The 14,428-nt window shown below is 33.6% G+C and overlaps 1 protein-coding gene across 2 annotated transcripts in view; it reads right to left on the bottom strand.

The window, feature by feature from the left end:
- Nucleotides 1–13,136, bottom strand: part of LOC123700695 (innexin inx1) — a 63,401-nt gene extending 50,265 nt beyond the window's left edge. For both annotated transcript variants that reach the window (XM_045647989.1, XM_045647999.1), the window contains exon 1: nucleotides 12,881–13,136. The gene's annotated coding sequence lies outside the window, so the exon portion shown is untranslated. The remainder of the gene's footprint in view (nucleotides 1–12,880) is intronic.
- Nucleotides 13,137–14,428: the final 1,292 nt, after the last annotated feature.

Consider the following 14,428-nt stretch of genomic DNA (forward strand, 5'->3'; position numbering starts at 1 on the left):
GTATTATTACTGCTTGAATTCCGCAGACATTTCTGTATTAAGGAGTTATCTTCAATTCTTCAGCTCTTACGTGTAAGAAGAAACGGGCTGCACGTTAATATCGACGATTGACGATTTTCCTGCTCTAAGTCTAGAGTCTAGCCGATTAGGAGAAATGATGTTATATTGATATTAAAGGTTAAATAAAACCCTGTTTGCTGAAATAGTTCTGTAGCCTAAAAGAGGAAGGAGGCGCTTTCGAAAAATCAACTACGAAACCATCTTGACCATATAATATTATGATCTACTCTTTGTTGAAACATAAGCTAAGTAATGTTTTCAACAAAGAGGTTCTAGCTTTCATATTAACCTACCCACAAATTCTATCGAGTTTGTGACTAGACATTGTTACGTGAAATGAAACAAAAAACTTTACACCGTTATAACATCCACAAAAAGTCTACGTGTACACCAATATGATTTAAAATTCAATCTCCGCCTATTTAAACCAGGTAAAATAGATAAAAGATTACGTGGAATAATGTTTTAATAAAACCTATTGAAAAGTGGAACAGGGACTATTTTTACGACTTTATTAGCAAGTTAAGAGCCCATTATGCAATTGCTGTCTTGTAAATCAATTACGCTGACTTTAAAACTGTCGGGAAATTATCTGGTTTCCCTTGTATGTCTTTTAATGCATTAGATTTCTCTTTTTCACTTGATTTGAACAAATTATTAGATTTTTTATGGGTTATTTTATAGAAAATGTATTGAATTATTTTTAATGGGATAAACTTTTTATGAAGAGAATTTCAGATAAAATTTACTAACGTCTAGATAATCGACTACTTATGCCAGACAATGCAATTTTTAGATTTGCTATATAACTTTAAAGTACATAACAGACAGCATCAGAAAATGCTTGACTGTGTTTAATCGGTTTCGTTGCTAGAGGAAGATTATATATGATCAAACGAACTTCTAGAAGGAAGTTCGATCATTATTATATGAATAGCTCCATTCGAAGATATAGCATTACCATGTAGTTTCCCTAACGTACTAGGTAGTGTCGCACTTTAAGATTTATATCGATTGTTTTTACTCGATTCGAATTTTAAAACCGTTATCTATAGCCTACGCATCCCCACCGCTCCAGTGAAATGCTCATTCTTTTTAGAGATACCAAAACTTTTACAAAGGGTTGAGGTGGGTGGGTTCTTATATCTTCGAATGGAGCTATTCATATAATAATGATCGAACTTCCTTCTAGAAGTTCGTTTGATCATATATTATATTTTCATAGCTCCATTCTTCAGATATAGCATTACCATGTAGATGTTTAGAGAACTGAAGTAATGAATAGATATTATTCTAAAAGTTTTGGTAGGAATCGTATAAAATAAAACACAGCTTATTGAAACTAAAATGATTTTTATTTTAGTAACTTCCAAATCAATATGACAATCAAAATAAATACATATAACAATCAATATAACAATCAAAATAAATAACAATCTCCAATAATTTTATACAATTTTTATATAATCAATCCAACTTAATCAATAACATAATCAAAGACAGACCTAGCTACCTCTTGTGAAATAATGGGACGATTGTAAAATTTAGCAAACGTTTGTGATGAAGCCGTCCATCCAGCTGTTTTCCGTATTGAGTCTAGCGATACGCCTGCCGCGCGGGCGGCCGATGTTGAGGCGTGACGCGTGCTATGAGCGCTGAATTTCGTCACGTCAATGCCACTCTCTGCTAACATACTTTTAATCCACCGACTGATGGTTTGTGACGTCACCGGCTTATGGGGACGTTTGTAAGTTAGAAATAAGTTTGAAGAGCCATTTCTAATATTTTTAGTAATTTCTAAATAATCTTCTAAACATTTTGCAGGACAAATGCTAGGTTTGTCAGTGAAATAGGGTATGACTAAGGTTGGCTGCTCACGATTGATTGCAGAGGTTTTAATTAAATTTGTGATGGTTATAATAATTTGATTTTTATGAACTACAATACTATTAGTTTTTATTAAAGACAAGGTTTGTACGCGATGTGCTGTACAAAGGGCCAAAAGAGTTGCCAACTTTTTTGAAAGTTGACATAATGATAAATTTGTATGAGGGAACCATTTATCCATAAAGTCTAAAGTTACTTGTGGATCCCATATGGTGTTATATTTAGGTATATTAGGTCTACATTTGAAGACTCCTTTTAGTAACCGTGTCACTTGTACATCAGAACCTATATTATTGCCTAGCAGCAGTGATATAGCTGAACGATGGCTATTTAATGTGCCATATGAAGCTCCATTCTCATATTGCTTAGTAAGAAATAAAATTACCTCTGATTTTGGTGCTTCTAAGTAGTTTATATGATTGGTTAAACAATGATTCCACCAAAGTTTGAACGTTGTGTTATATTGTTTAATAGTGTTTTCCGCCAACGAAGAGACCATTAGATATATCGCTTCTGATGGAATGCCTTGTTTTTTGAAGGCTTCCCGGAGACAATGGCTGCTGCCAGGATAGTCTGCGTGGGAAGATGTAGCCTGTAATCTGACCGAATTGCATTTTTTAGAAAAATAATATCTGATATTATAATATTGCTCAACAAAGGAAACCACACTTGGGTGGGCCAATAAGGAAAAACTAAAATTCCAGTGGATCTTTCGCTGACAATTTTTTGTAAACATTTATGAATTATTGCAAAAGGAGGAAAACAGTAAAAATAATATTTTGACCATGATATTGTAAAAGCATCAACCGTAAGTGCATCTGGGTCTGGTCTCCAGGAAATGTATACCCTACATTTGGCATTGGTGCGAGATGCAAACAAATCTATATCAACTTTACCTAGTTTATTAATGATTTTTTGAAAAGCATTCGAACATAGTTCTATTTCAGTGTCGGGATTAACTCTGCGTGATTCGGTGTCAGCTTCTTTATTTTCTTTGGAGTTGATATAAGATGCAAATAACCACAAGTCGCGTTCTTCGCACCACTGCCAAATGGATCTCGTTAATTCATTAAGGTGTGGGAATTGTATACCCCCCATTCTGTTTATATAACTAATGGCCGTTGTGTTGTCGATTCGCATCAATATAGCGCAATTGGTAACATTATTGGCAAAACATTTAAGGCCAAAAAATGCTGCTTTAAGCTCTAAATAATTAATGTGATATTTTAGCTCACTTTCTTTCCAGTGGCCATTAGCGCGCATATTGTTGCAGACAGCACCCCAGCCTGACCTTGACGCGTCCGTGAAAATTGTCAATTTGTATATCGGAGGCGTAATAAAGCTTTTAGAAATGAAAATATTACTTTCCCACCAATTTAAATCTGGTAAAATGTTATTTGACAGTCTCATTATTGAATCATAATTATTGTTAGATTTTTTGAGGGCGAGATACTTTTCCCTTTCAAATTTCTTTGTGTACAACCAACTATATTTTATTGCCGGGCATGCGGCTGTTAACACACCTATAAATTGAGAGAATTCTCGAATGGTACATTTATGTAATGTTTTGAATTTTTTCACTAAATGTAATATATGACTTTGTTTGTTTTCTGGTAAGTACATAGTCATATTTTCTGTGTCAAACATATAACCTAAAAATTTGCATGTTCGTTTTGGTTCTAACGAGCTCTTTTCGAAATTTATGATAAAACCTAAACATTCGAGGATTCTCACAGTTTCATTTACGTTCAAAAGACATTTTTCGTAAGAATTCTCGATACACAAGGTATCATCTAAATATGTTACTGAACTAAAACCACGTTTCCTTAAGTAACCGATTACTTCCTTCATAATTTTTGTAAATGTTCTTGGTGCTGATGATAGGCCGTAAGGGATTGCATTAAATTCATATGTGATTAAATTTTGTGAATCGTCTTCATTCTGAAACCTTAAATACTTTTTATGTTCTGGGTGTATAGGAACTAATAAATATGACTCTTTCAAATCAATACTAGCCATGTAACTGTTCTTTGATAATAAAGTACATACACTTCTATAATCCTCCATCTTAAAATGTTCGTTTTCTACATATTTATTGAAATATTTTAAATTTAAAATAAAACGATCTGTCCCATTAGGTTTTGGAATCAAAAAAATCGGTGAAAGAAATTGTTCAGTGCGTTTTTCGCATACAGAAATAGCTCCTAAGTCAAGAAGGTTATTAATAGCAAGTTGAATTTTTTGTTTTTCTTTATATGATAAAGATTTATTTGGTATATGCGGCCGTGAAACATTATTTATTAATGGTATACGATAGCCATTTAAAATATAATCTAACACGGTTTTATTTTTTGTTATGTGTAGCCAACAATCATAATAAAAAGTTAATCGACCTGCATGTACCTGAACTACTGACGTGTTGGGGCACGTTGTCTGGTTGCTGGCCTCGCCTGCGACTGCGGTGGCGGCAGCTGCGCTGCTTGAGGGCGAAATTGTCTGTTCGGATGTAATCTGCTCGTCATGTATGCTCCGCGCCCCCCCCTGCTCGACGACGAGGCATATCGAGGAGGAGGTGGCCAGTTTCCCGAGTATCTGCCTTTTGTTGATTGAGCTTGATTATTTCGTTGCGGTATGCTTCTTTTAATTTGTGAGCCTTGTTTTTCAATGGCTTTTGCAGCCTTTATTTTTTCCGACAATTGACTACCAAATAAGAATTCGTCTCTTTCTTCTTCTTGGATTATGTTTAGTATAGATTTATCTAGACACGGAGTAATACATTTAGTGCGAATTTGTGTTTCTGTATAATGTAGATCTGTCAAAATTCTACAACCATTAGAAAGATGTTTTATAGCAGTAATTTTATTTCCATCATTAATTATGGTTTCCATAGCTCTTGAAATAGCAGTAATAGCAAAGCCTAATTGGTTTTGTTTTACTTCCATCTTTTTATCCCTACTCCGAACTGCTTCTGCGACAGCAGCGGCTATCTCGGGGTTTAAACTGGGTGATTTTAGTAATTTGCAATTACCTGGAATATGATATTCCTTCAACAAGTTTTCTTTAACTTCTTTGGTCAATCCTTTCTTTAATATTGGCAACCAGCGCTGTGTCAAGTCGCTGTGAATATTGGGTCCATATTTAGGACTGTCTTCAATGGGGTCCCCCAATGCAAGACGTATTTCTGGATCAAGTTCTATATGTAATTCATTTGAGGATTCTGGACCCGTATTAATTTGGTCTTGTGGAGGATTTAGAGTTTCAGATAATTCCTCATCATTTTTACTATCTCCGTCCATGCATCTTTGCGATAACAGTGGGTCGCCTATAACTGATGTACTCGCTAACGGTATGTCAACCGGTATCATCGGTAATGATTCATCCTGTATATTAGGGTAATCATGGTGCATAATCTCAACTCCCTCAATATTATCATTTTCGGGTATTTGGACATCTGAAAGTATAAGGTTAAAATTTAAATAACTTTTTTTTTTTTTTTTTTTGAGGTAGTTTTAAAACAAAAACTAATATCTTATTATTATAATATCATATGAATCTTTATTGTTTTACATTAGGTTTAAATAATTTTAAAAATAAAGTTTTTGTATTCGTCAAATGTTCATAATGTACATTGTATGTATTATGCCTTCGTGTATGACTCTCAGTCAACCTCCAGGCTTAAATTTTTGTGTCATGTCTAACCATCGTGTATAACTCGCGGTTACCCTCCAGGCAGACTTATAGACACTGTATTGCACACATTATTATTAATTCGTTAACACTTGTAAAATTAAAAATTGCTTACCTTGGTTTTCGATATCACCCTCTGAGTCCGAATTTATAATACTCCGGCGATGTTTACGCCCTTTCGTTTTGTCTTCTAAACGTTTTATTTTTTCTTTATACCGCTTAATTTTGTCTTCCGCCTTTCTTTTCGGCATATTTGAAATGTAATTTTAAGCGACGTGCGTTCACTACCGCGCACTAAAAAGGAATGAGCATTTCACTGGAGCGGTGGGGATGCGTAGGCTATAGATAACGGTTTTAAAATTCGAATCGAGTAAAAACAATCGATATAAATCTTAAAGTGCGACACTACCTAGTACGTTAGGGAAACTACATGGTAATGCTATATCTGAAGAATGGAGCTATGAAAATATAATTAGTGTAATAAAGGTAGTTTAGAATAAGTTACAAATTTATTATTATGGTTGAGGGTACATCTTTTTCTTTTGTAATAAATTAGTCTGTCGTTGAAGCCCGCCTTTCATTTACGTATATTGTAATTATTGCACGCACAGACAGAATTAATGAAAACCCACAAACCATTTATTTCAAAAGGAAATTATCCGTTTATTGTAACATGCGGTGTAAAGTGCAAGTCACTGAAACTATGATAATATTATGCTATTAACAAACATTTAGAGCAATTCATTTTGTGGTTTTAAACCAGTTTTATACAACTCATGTTGCAATTAAATACTTTTAAGGAAACGTAAATAACTAAGATATTATAAAACCTTATTAAATTGTAAAAGTACTTGTAAATAAAAGATTTGGGTGTGCGTGAAAAAATAAACGAAACAGTAAATGCATCGATCAGCCTTTACCTTACGAAATCTATATTAACTATGCCAATGTAAATTCGTATGCGTCGTAGATACTTTACTCTACATACAAAAGTGTACTACGGAATACATACACATACATTGTAGTATATGCGACAAACTCAAGAAAATACAAATATAAACAGAGCTTAGAATGTCGTCTCCCACATGAGAGCCTGGTGCTTTAAACATAAGCCTAGTACATAAATTTTTCTGTAGTGTAGGTACTGCAAATGCAACCTAACTATCTTTGACATAAGTGAATTCATTTTTATGATGGTAACAAAAATTTGCCATATAAAACCGGCTAACTACTCATCTTCTTGCCGCAGGGGCAATATTCGAATTGGGCCTTTAATTATTGTGATGTGTATAGGCAAGGAGGGGCATTTTAGAGAAGAACTGAAATTGCTCCGAACGCCGACCAATCGAGATTGTTCCAATATTGCCCTTGCGGCATTATTACTATAGAAATGATTAATACCTATAGTCCAAGAACAGAGTGTTTAACATATTTTAAATTAGCTTATCGAGTGTTTATAAACTAGAAACGTGTTCCAATAACGCATACAAACAAGAAGACAATCAGCATTCCATTATAATAATGAAAATTAAACATCATTTGAAGAGCCAACTGGGGTCAGTTACGACATATCCAGCAGTTTATAAGCTACTTGGGTACGATTAAAAAAAGAAATCTTCTTGGGAACGATTGTTTCATTTACAAAACTAGAATGTCCACTGTACTAACTACTAATAGCGAGGATCGAACCTACTGGCTTTGGTTAGTAGTAACTAACCAGCGATTTACCAGGTCAAAATATATCTGTATATCAGCACCTCTGCCGTGTAGTCATACACCGCGGTTAAATAGTATCGCTTCCACCAGAGCTGTGCTGACCGAGGTGAGGTAAATAAAGGGACAGGATACGTTATTTAAAAACACATCCCTCGCAAGGCATCCTCGCACATCTCTGGTGGAAAATCACCCTTACATATAACCTCGTAACATACAAAAAATCATACCATAAAATCAATCTGTCACAAACACACTTTCGCATTTATAATATAAGTAAGGATAATGTTATCCATCACGCAACACGCAAAACTAATTAGTGAGTGAATAATAAAAAAAGCTATTCATAAACTGATACGGTTTTTAATGCGAATGTTACATAATTTATTGGGTGCGTAATATATTGAATTATTATAAATTAACTATTGAAAAGCGTGTTAATTTAATTGTGAATTGTAATTTAATATTTTCGCTGTAAATACTAATTTATGAAACTTGATACTACGCGAGGCTTTACGGTCTCTATATGTACATATTTTACATAGAACTGCCTTTCAAGTTATTTTTTCGCAACAACCCTATTTACTATTTAGCTCAAAAAAATATTCCTCAAAATCTGCTTAGCGATACACATTACACACAACTGCTTTGTATTCGCATTCAGCACACTTGTTTTGAATGAATGAAATGTGAAACAATTTCAGTGAAATTTGGAACGAAAGTAGATCATAAAAACACCATATAAACTAATTTTCCCGATCCTTAAAGAACAAATAAAGCCAGTAACGTGTAGTATGACGTAGGATAGTCTACTGAAGAACTAAAACCGCTTCAAAAACAATACAAGTGTAGTTGAAAAACAAATGTTTGTCTATCGCGTACTTCTGAACTCCATGCATTTGCCAAATCGGTACAAAATTGCACAAAGGCCTCATTAACCAGCCAATCATCACAACCATCAGTAGGCTGCATTTAGCGTCTACCTACAAATTAAAACAAACAAATTCTGCCTACATTACCCCGTCTAAATAGCGGTACTGGTAACCCAGTAAGTTGAACAAGCTATTTTGATATCTATTCCATTGTAATAGGTTCTATTTTATTGGTGCATTATAAAGCAACGATCTTACATTTCTTCTCACGAATAGTGATTGAAGTTTCCTAACGAACTTTTAAGCTTTCTTCTTTGTACACTTCGGTAACTGCTTTATCGTGCAACGGATTTTGAAACAATGTCTACAAAAATGTAGTCTATTTTTACCAATAGTTTAAAATTTGTATTTACTAGCTTCAGAATATGGCTTCACTCACGATAGATTTCATACTTTGCACCTAATTTCATCCAGATCCGATCCGATCAGTTTTTAAAAGAACAACTTTCATGTCTATTATAGCCAGATATGTCTGCTTTTGAGTTTGCTGCTCAGGAATATAAAAAGATTATTAGACTATCAGTCTCGGTAAAGATATAGCTTCGTATAGCAGTTTATACCGATAATATCTATTCTTTTATAAATTATTTTTATAGTTAAAACTTGTAAAAACGCAGACAGATCTGATTCGTTTAGACTTTAGGTCAAGGCAAGCTGCAGTCTCGAGTTATAAGCAAAATATACGACACATAGTATATATTATTATCAGTCTAGGTTAAGAAGTTAAGCGAATTCTCGATATTAACGATACAACAGATAGATGATAAAGTTGAATACTTTATAGTGCCATGAATTTCCGCTTGAAACAGTATCGATTATTTTAGGACCGTTTTTATCCATAGTCTATTTATCGAGGCAGGCTATATTATCCTATATTATGGTACATTTAATTTCAATAGCATTTTCTAAATCACTCATTCTACTACACATGACACAGGACACTACTTCGTCTACAAAGAGAATTCTTAGAATTAACACTACCAACAGAACCATATCAACGTAAAGAAACTAGTCAATATAAAGTTTCCTTACTATATGCAAGTTATTTGGACCAAATGTGAATCGGAAACAGAAATTCGAGACGGATTATAGCCTGGAGAGTCAGACTGGTAATTCGAGCGGTCTCCTCAACTTGGTCGCCTTGGCCTACACACTTGTAAGTGTGTCAATCGCGAGGATATTATTCATTAAAACTAGAGAATGCAGGCGACTTTTGTGCAGTTTTTAATGTACCTTGAAAACAAAAGTACATACCTATTGAGTTAAGTAACTATAATATTTCTTTTCCCGTTTATAATATTTAATTTTAATGTGGAAAGAAAGCCTTAGAAACATCCCGACAAAAAAATTCGGTTGAATATCAATCCTACTAAAATCGGTTCATTCGTTTGTTTTGATGCTATAAAGAGGTCGATGTTACTTTTTTATCTCGCAAACATCTTGAACATGTGTGGAATTTTATCAAACGTGCGTAAATCTCTAGACAATTTTGCATGAAGTTTTGAACGAACAAGCTATGGTACGGATTTGCGAATTCTTGCGCTTGTGGCCTTTAATTATTTCCCACGTGAATTGCTGCACGTAATAATCAGATAATGATGTAAAATGTCATATATAAAAAGAATTTTTTATCCCTCTAATCATTCTGCGATTAGTATACAATTACAAAACAGACGAACATACCCAAAAAATTAATTGTACCATTGCAAATATCTTCCACATCTTACGAGATAGACTCAGATGCCTTCTGGCGTACTACCACTATAACCTGACCTATCCAGCCTCCGTACCCTAATGATTGTACTGACTACAGTGGGTTCTAGTTAAACTGGATTGTCTAGGAGCAATAAATCATAACCTCCTACCATTAGTGGTGATTAAAGCAGGACGGACCAAATTACACGCGGAGGGCCAAAATGCTGCGGTCAGGGACCCCGTGATGTGCGCGCGTGCTCACGAAATGGTTTCGGGATGAATATTATAAAAATATATTATGTAAGTATAGTTAAGACTGATGGATTCGCAATGAAACCTGAATGTAAGTACTAATTTTCTAGTCGAATAAGTTACATATTATGTAATTATGACATTGAAAGATATTGTATGAAGCATGATGTATTTAAACAAAAAGTATGTTAGAAACGTTTAAGTTATGAATCGAAGTCTGTAGTTTTTCCACTGTTCCTGTGTGCGAATCCCCGTGTCTCCTATGTTGCAAAGCTGTTCATACAGTACTTAAATTTTACGAGTAAAACTTATGTACTTAAGAGTAATATTATACCTTTTAGTTTAAAAGTACATAATATATTCAATAATATTTTTACAATATAAGCTTCAACTTTAGACATAGGTAGTTATGATATTTTTCTTGCTGGCTTGTGTGTAGGGCACATCCACGCTTATAATATTATCATTTATTTTATGAAATATAACCAAGGAGCTTTGAGAAGAAAGAGCCTACATGGAATATCAGGTTTATGTATAAATAAGTATAAATAAGTAGCGAGCAGTGGAGAGCATAATAAAGTAGATATTCTAATGTATATATAGCCGCTCAGATTATTTATCTCAGCAAAGGTAGAAACTATGTATATAATATATAGCCGCTCAGATTATTTATCTCAGCAAAGGTAGAAACTACAATCTACTAAACATCCCTGCGTCTTTCAAGTAAGATGTATTTCTGTTTAAATACTTTATCATATCCTAGCTTGCGTTGGCTTGAGTTTTTAATATCCAATGCAGGGTAGTTTTAATAAATTAAATGTATTTATGTTATATGTTACCTAAAAATAAAATATTGTACCTGGTCTTTTCATAATACAAATAACAACCATTTATTATCTTTAACTCAATCCCATAATTATTATTGCACTAGCGGTCCGCCCCGGCTTCGCCCGTGGTACATGTTTACGTTTTCTCTACATAAGATCCAACCTCGTACTTCAAGGAATATAATAAAAAAAGAATTATCGAAATCGGTTCAGCCGTTCTCGAGTTATGTGCTTACCAACACATTTTGCGATTCATTTTTATATATTATTGCATTAGTTAAATGAGTATTCAAATGAGTGCAGTTAATTATTATGAATATAATTATTACTTACAAGTACATAATCAGACAGATTATTATTATACCTAAAGAGATATGAATTATTAATATTGTGTTATTTCTAACAGTAGCAAGATACATTATAATCCTTTTTACAAGCTAAAAGTGAAGTCCCGTGTCCCCAAGTGGGGTAAGGGGCAGATGCATTATGCATACATCTGTTTCACTGATCGATTTTCTTTAGGGACAAGTAGGTGATCAGCCTTCTGTGTCCTACCAGACCGAGACATTTTTTTTTCTTAGTCTCCACCGTAAATAGAGAGGCACTTTACAATATTCAAATAAAAATATTAACTTCCTAAAAACAACATTGTATTTTATATTATTAGTCAATTACATTTTGTTACTGATTACTGAACATAAAAGAAACATTAAATACAATATACACTAGCCGAGATACTGGTTTAAAGTATTAAAAAAAAAATTATGTATTATGATTGAAATCTATTAATTCTTATGGTTATCTGCAAGAAATCTATCTATATATTAAAATAGGATGCTGAAACATGAATGAATTGGATTGAAAGATCTATTTGCCTTCTACCATAAAAACTGCTGAGCTGCCCCCCTAGCCAAGTGTCTTTCTGTTAGCGTAGCGTTCAATAGAATAGACTATGAATGTATGAGATTGACGTAAGCTGTAGATACGTTTATCTATTTATTACTAGATACGTTTGTCTACAGCTTACGTCAATCTCATACATTCGCAGTCTATTCTATTGAACGCTACGCTAACATAAAGCCACTTGGCTAGGGGGGGCTGATATAGACACATTTTAGCATGCTTCTAGATTATCGTTCAGAACATTGTATAGATTACTCTTTATCAATGAAATCTAGTCACAGAATGAAGATACATTTAAATAGGCATTGTTTGATTGAATACTAAGATTATATCTATACTAATATTATAAAGCTGAAGAGTTTGTTTGTTTGTTTGTTTGAACGCGCTAATTTCGGGAACTACTGGTCCGATTTGAAAAATTCTTTCGGTGTTAGATAGATCATTTATCGAGGAACGCTATAAGGCTATATATCATCACGCTAAGACCAACAGAGCTGAGCCACGCGGGTGAAACCGCGGGGCTCAGCTAGTGAGTTAATAAAGGTACTTAGGATCTTTCATCAATTTTATGAATAAAACCACTGTTAAAACTTTTCAAATCTACTTATTTGCTATTGAGATCTTTAAATAAATGTTTAATTGAATACAAACATATTATTTTCTTCACAATATGAGGTGCAGTCTATCTTTGCCTTGCATTCATGCATAGAGATTTAAAACAGGATTCATGTATGAAAATCACTTAGTAATTACGTGACTATTACAAGTAAATACGTATACATTCATCACAAGATTTAAACTTGAAATATAATCTGATGCAACTTGACGCACGATTAAATTATTACCTACTTACGCGCAAATTAAGATGTAACAGTGACCCACTTGTAAAATAAATTATTAATTAAAAACACTTGCATTGCTTACCAAACAAAGTTGAAGCCTGTGTTGATATTTTCCATGGAAATTGTCCAGTGCTAATGTTTACTTCCCACTGTGTTTAAAAAGTCGTGATTAAATTCTCATTTCATTATTCTTAAACATTATTACTCTTATTTTATGTCCCGTTCAGTTGAAATAATACGTTAAAAATACGCCAAAACAACGCTCAAAACAAGTAAACGAGAAGTAAATTAGAAAATTCAGCTACACGGCCGATCCGCGCACTTCACAATTTATTTTGCTTAGCTACAGACTATAAAATATAAACTGACAAGATAGAGTCATAATTAATGCAACCTGCAACAGACTACATAGAGTACTCTACTCGTAGACAGAGTAACTAATAGACCCAATGACGATACCTTTCTCACTTACACAAGAAAGAGAGCGAAAATACCATAACAAATGCATAAGACAAAGACACAAATACCCAATTTTTTGTCCCTTAGTGTGTAACCTATTTTTCAAGATCCGCAACTTGAGTTGCGAAACAAACTTTGACAGTTCGTGCCTTCATCGTGCTTGGTGTTCGAATTTTGGATATTATTTAGTAAAAAATCGATACGAGTCCATTGAAAAGACGGTGAAATTATCTTAATATAGACATCGAAGTAAATAGAATGGTGCGTTGTCGTGTTATTGCATGTATAAGCGATAGTGAGAAGAAAATTGCGGGTGTGTCTTTTCACGCGTAAGTACGACTTTATTGTCCTTATTTATAGTTTCTCAGTGATGATTATTTATACTTTAGCCTAAAGTAACAACAAGTCGCGTTAAAACAAGGAAACTATTAGCGTAATATCGATTTTTACATTCAATAACCTATAAACATCAACAAGTAAGTGTTGCCAGTGTCGGGAAAAATAATACCCCGATCATCAATAAAAAAATATTGATTTGACAATATGGCGAAACTCGAAAGTAAATGAATATGAAATCCCATAATAACCCAGTAATAACCCATAATAACCCAGCATCGAAAACATATTTTAATTTATTATTTCTCATAGTAATAATTGTGATTGACATAAAATTACACTTATAATTTTAGAGAACCTGAACTACCTGCGAGCATTAATTTATTATTAACCTATGTTTATCGATTTGTTTCCAGATGATCCAGACCTACGTAATTAATGGATCGAAGTGGGAGAAAAGATTGGGTTCTCACAAAATATTGTAAAATATGAACAAGCCAATGAAAAAGTAAGAAATGTGTACACGAAATTAACATTGTTTCGTCATCAATAATCAATCTGCTTATATTTTTTTGTATCTACTAAATTGATTATAAAGACAAAAGAAAAATCTCGTAACTGGTTTTATTTAATTGCTCCTAAAAATATTTACCCTTTCCAAAACATCCGGGAGCTCGGATACTCATGGCAACATTCAACTTATACATTGACAAACTATCTCTGTCTCAGTCGCGGTTACAGAGTACCTTTGTCTATTAGTTTCTCTGTCTACGACTCTACTATCGAGTAAAAGAGATATCAATATGTTAGTCGCGTAGAATGAAAAGGGACGCAC

This window comes from Colias croceus, chromosome 2, assembly GCF_905220415.1.
Source record: "Colias croceus chromosome 2, ilColCroc2.1".
NCBI classification, from domain to species: domain Eukaryota; kingdom Metazoa; phylum Arthropoda; class Insecta; order Lepidoptera; family Pieridae; genus Colias; species Colias croceus.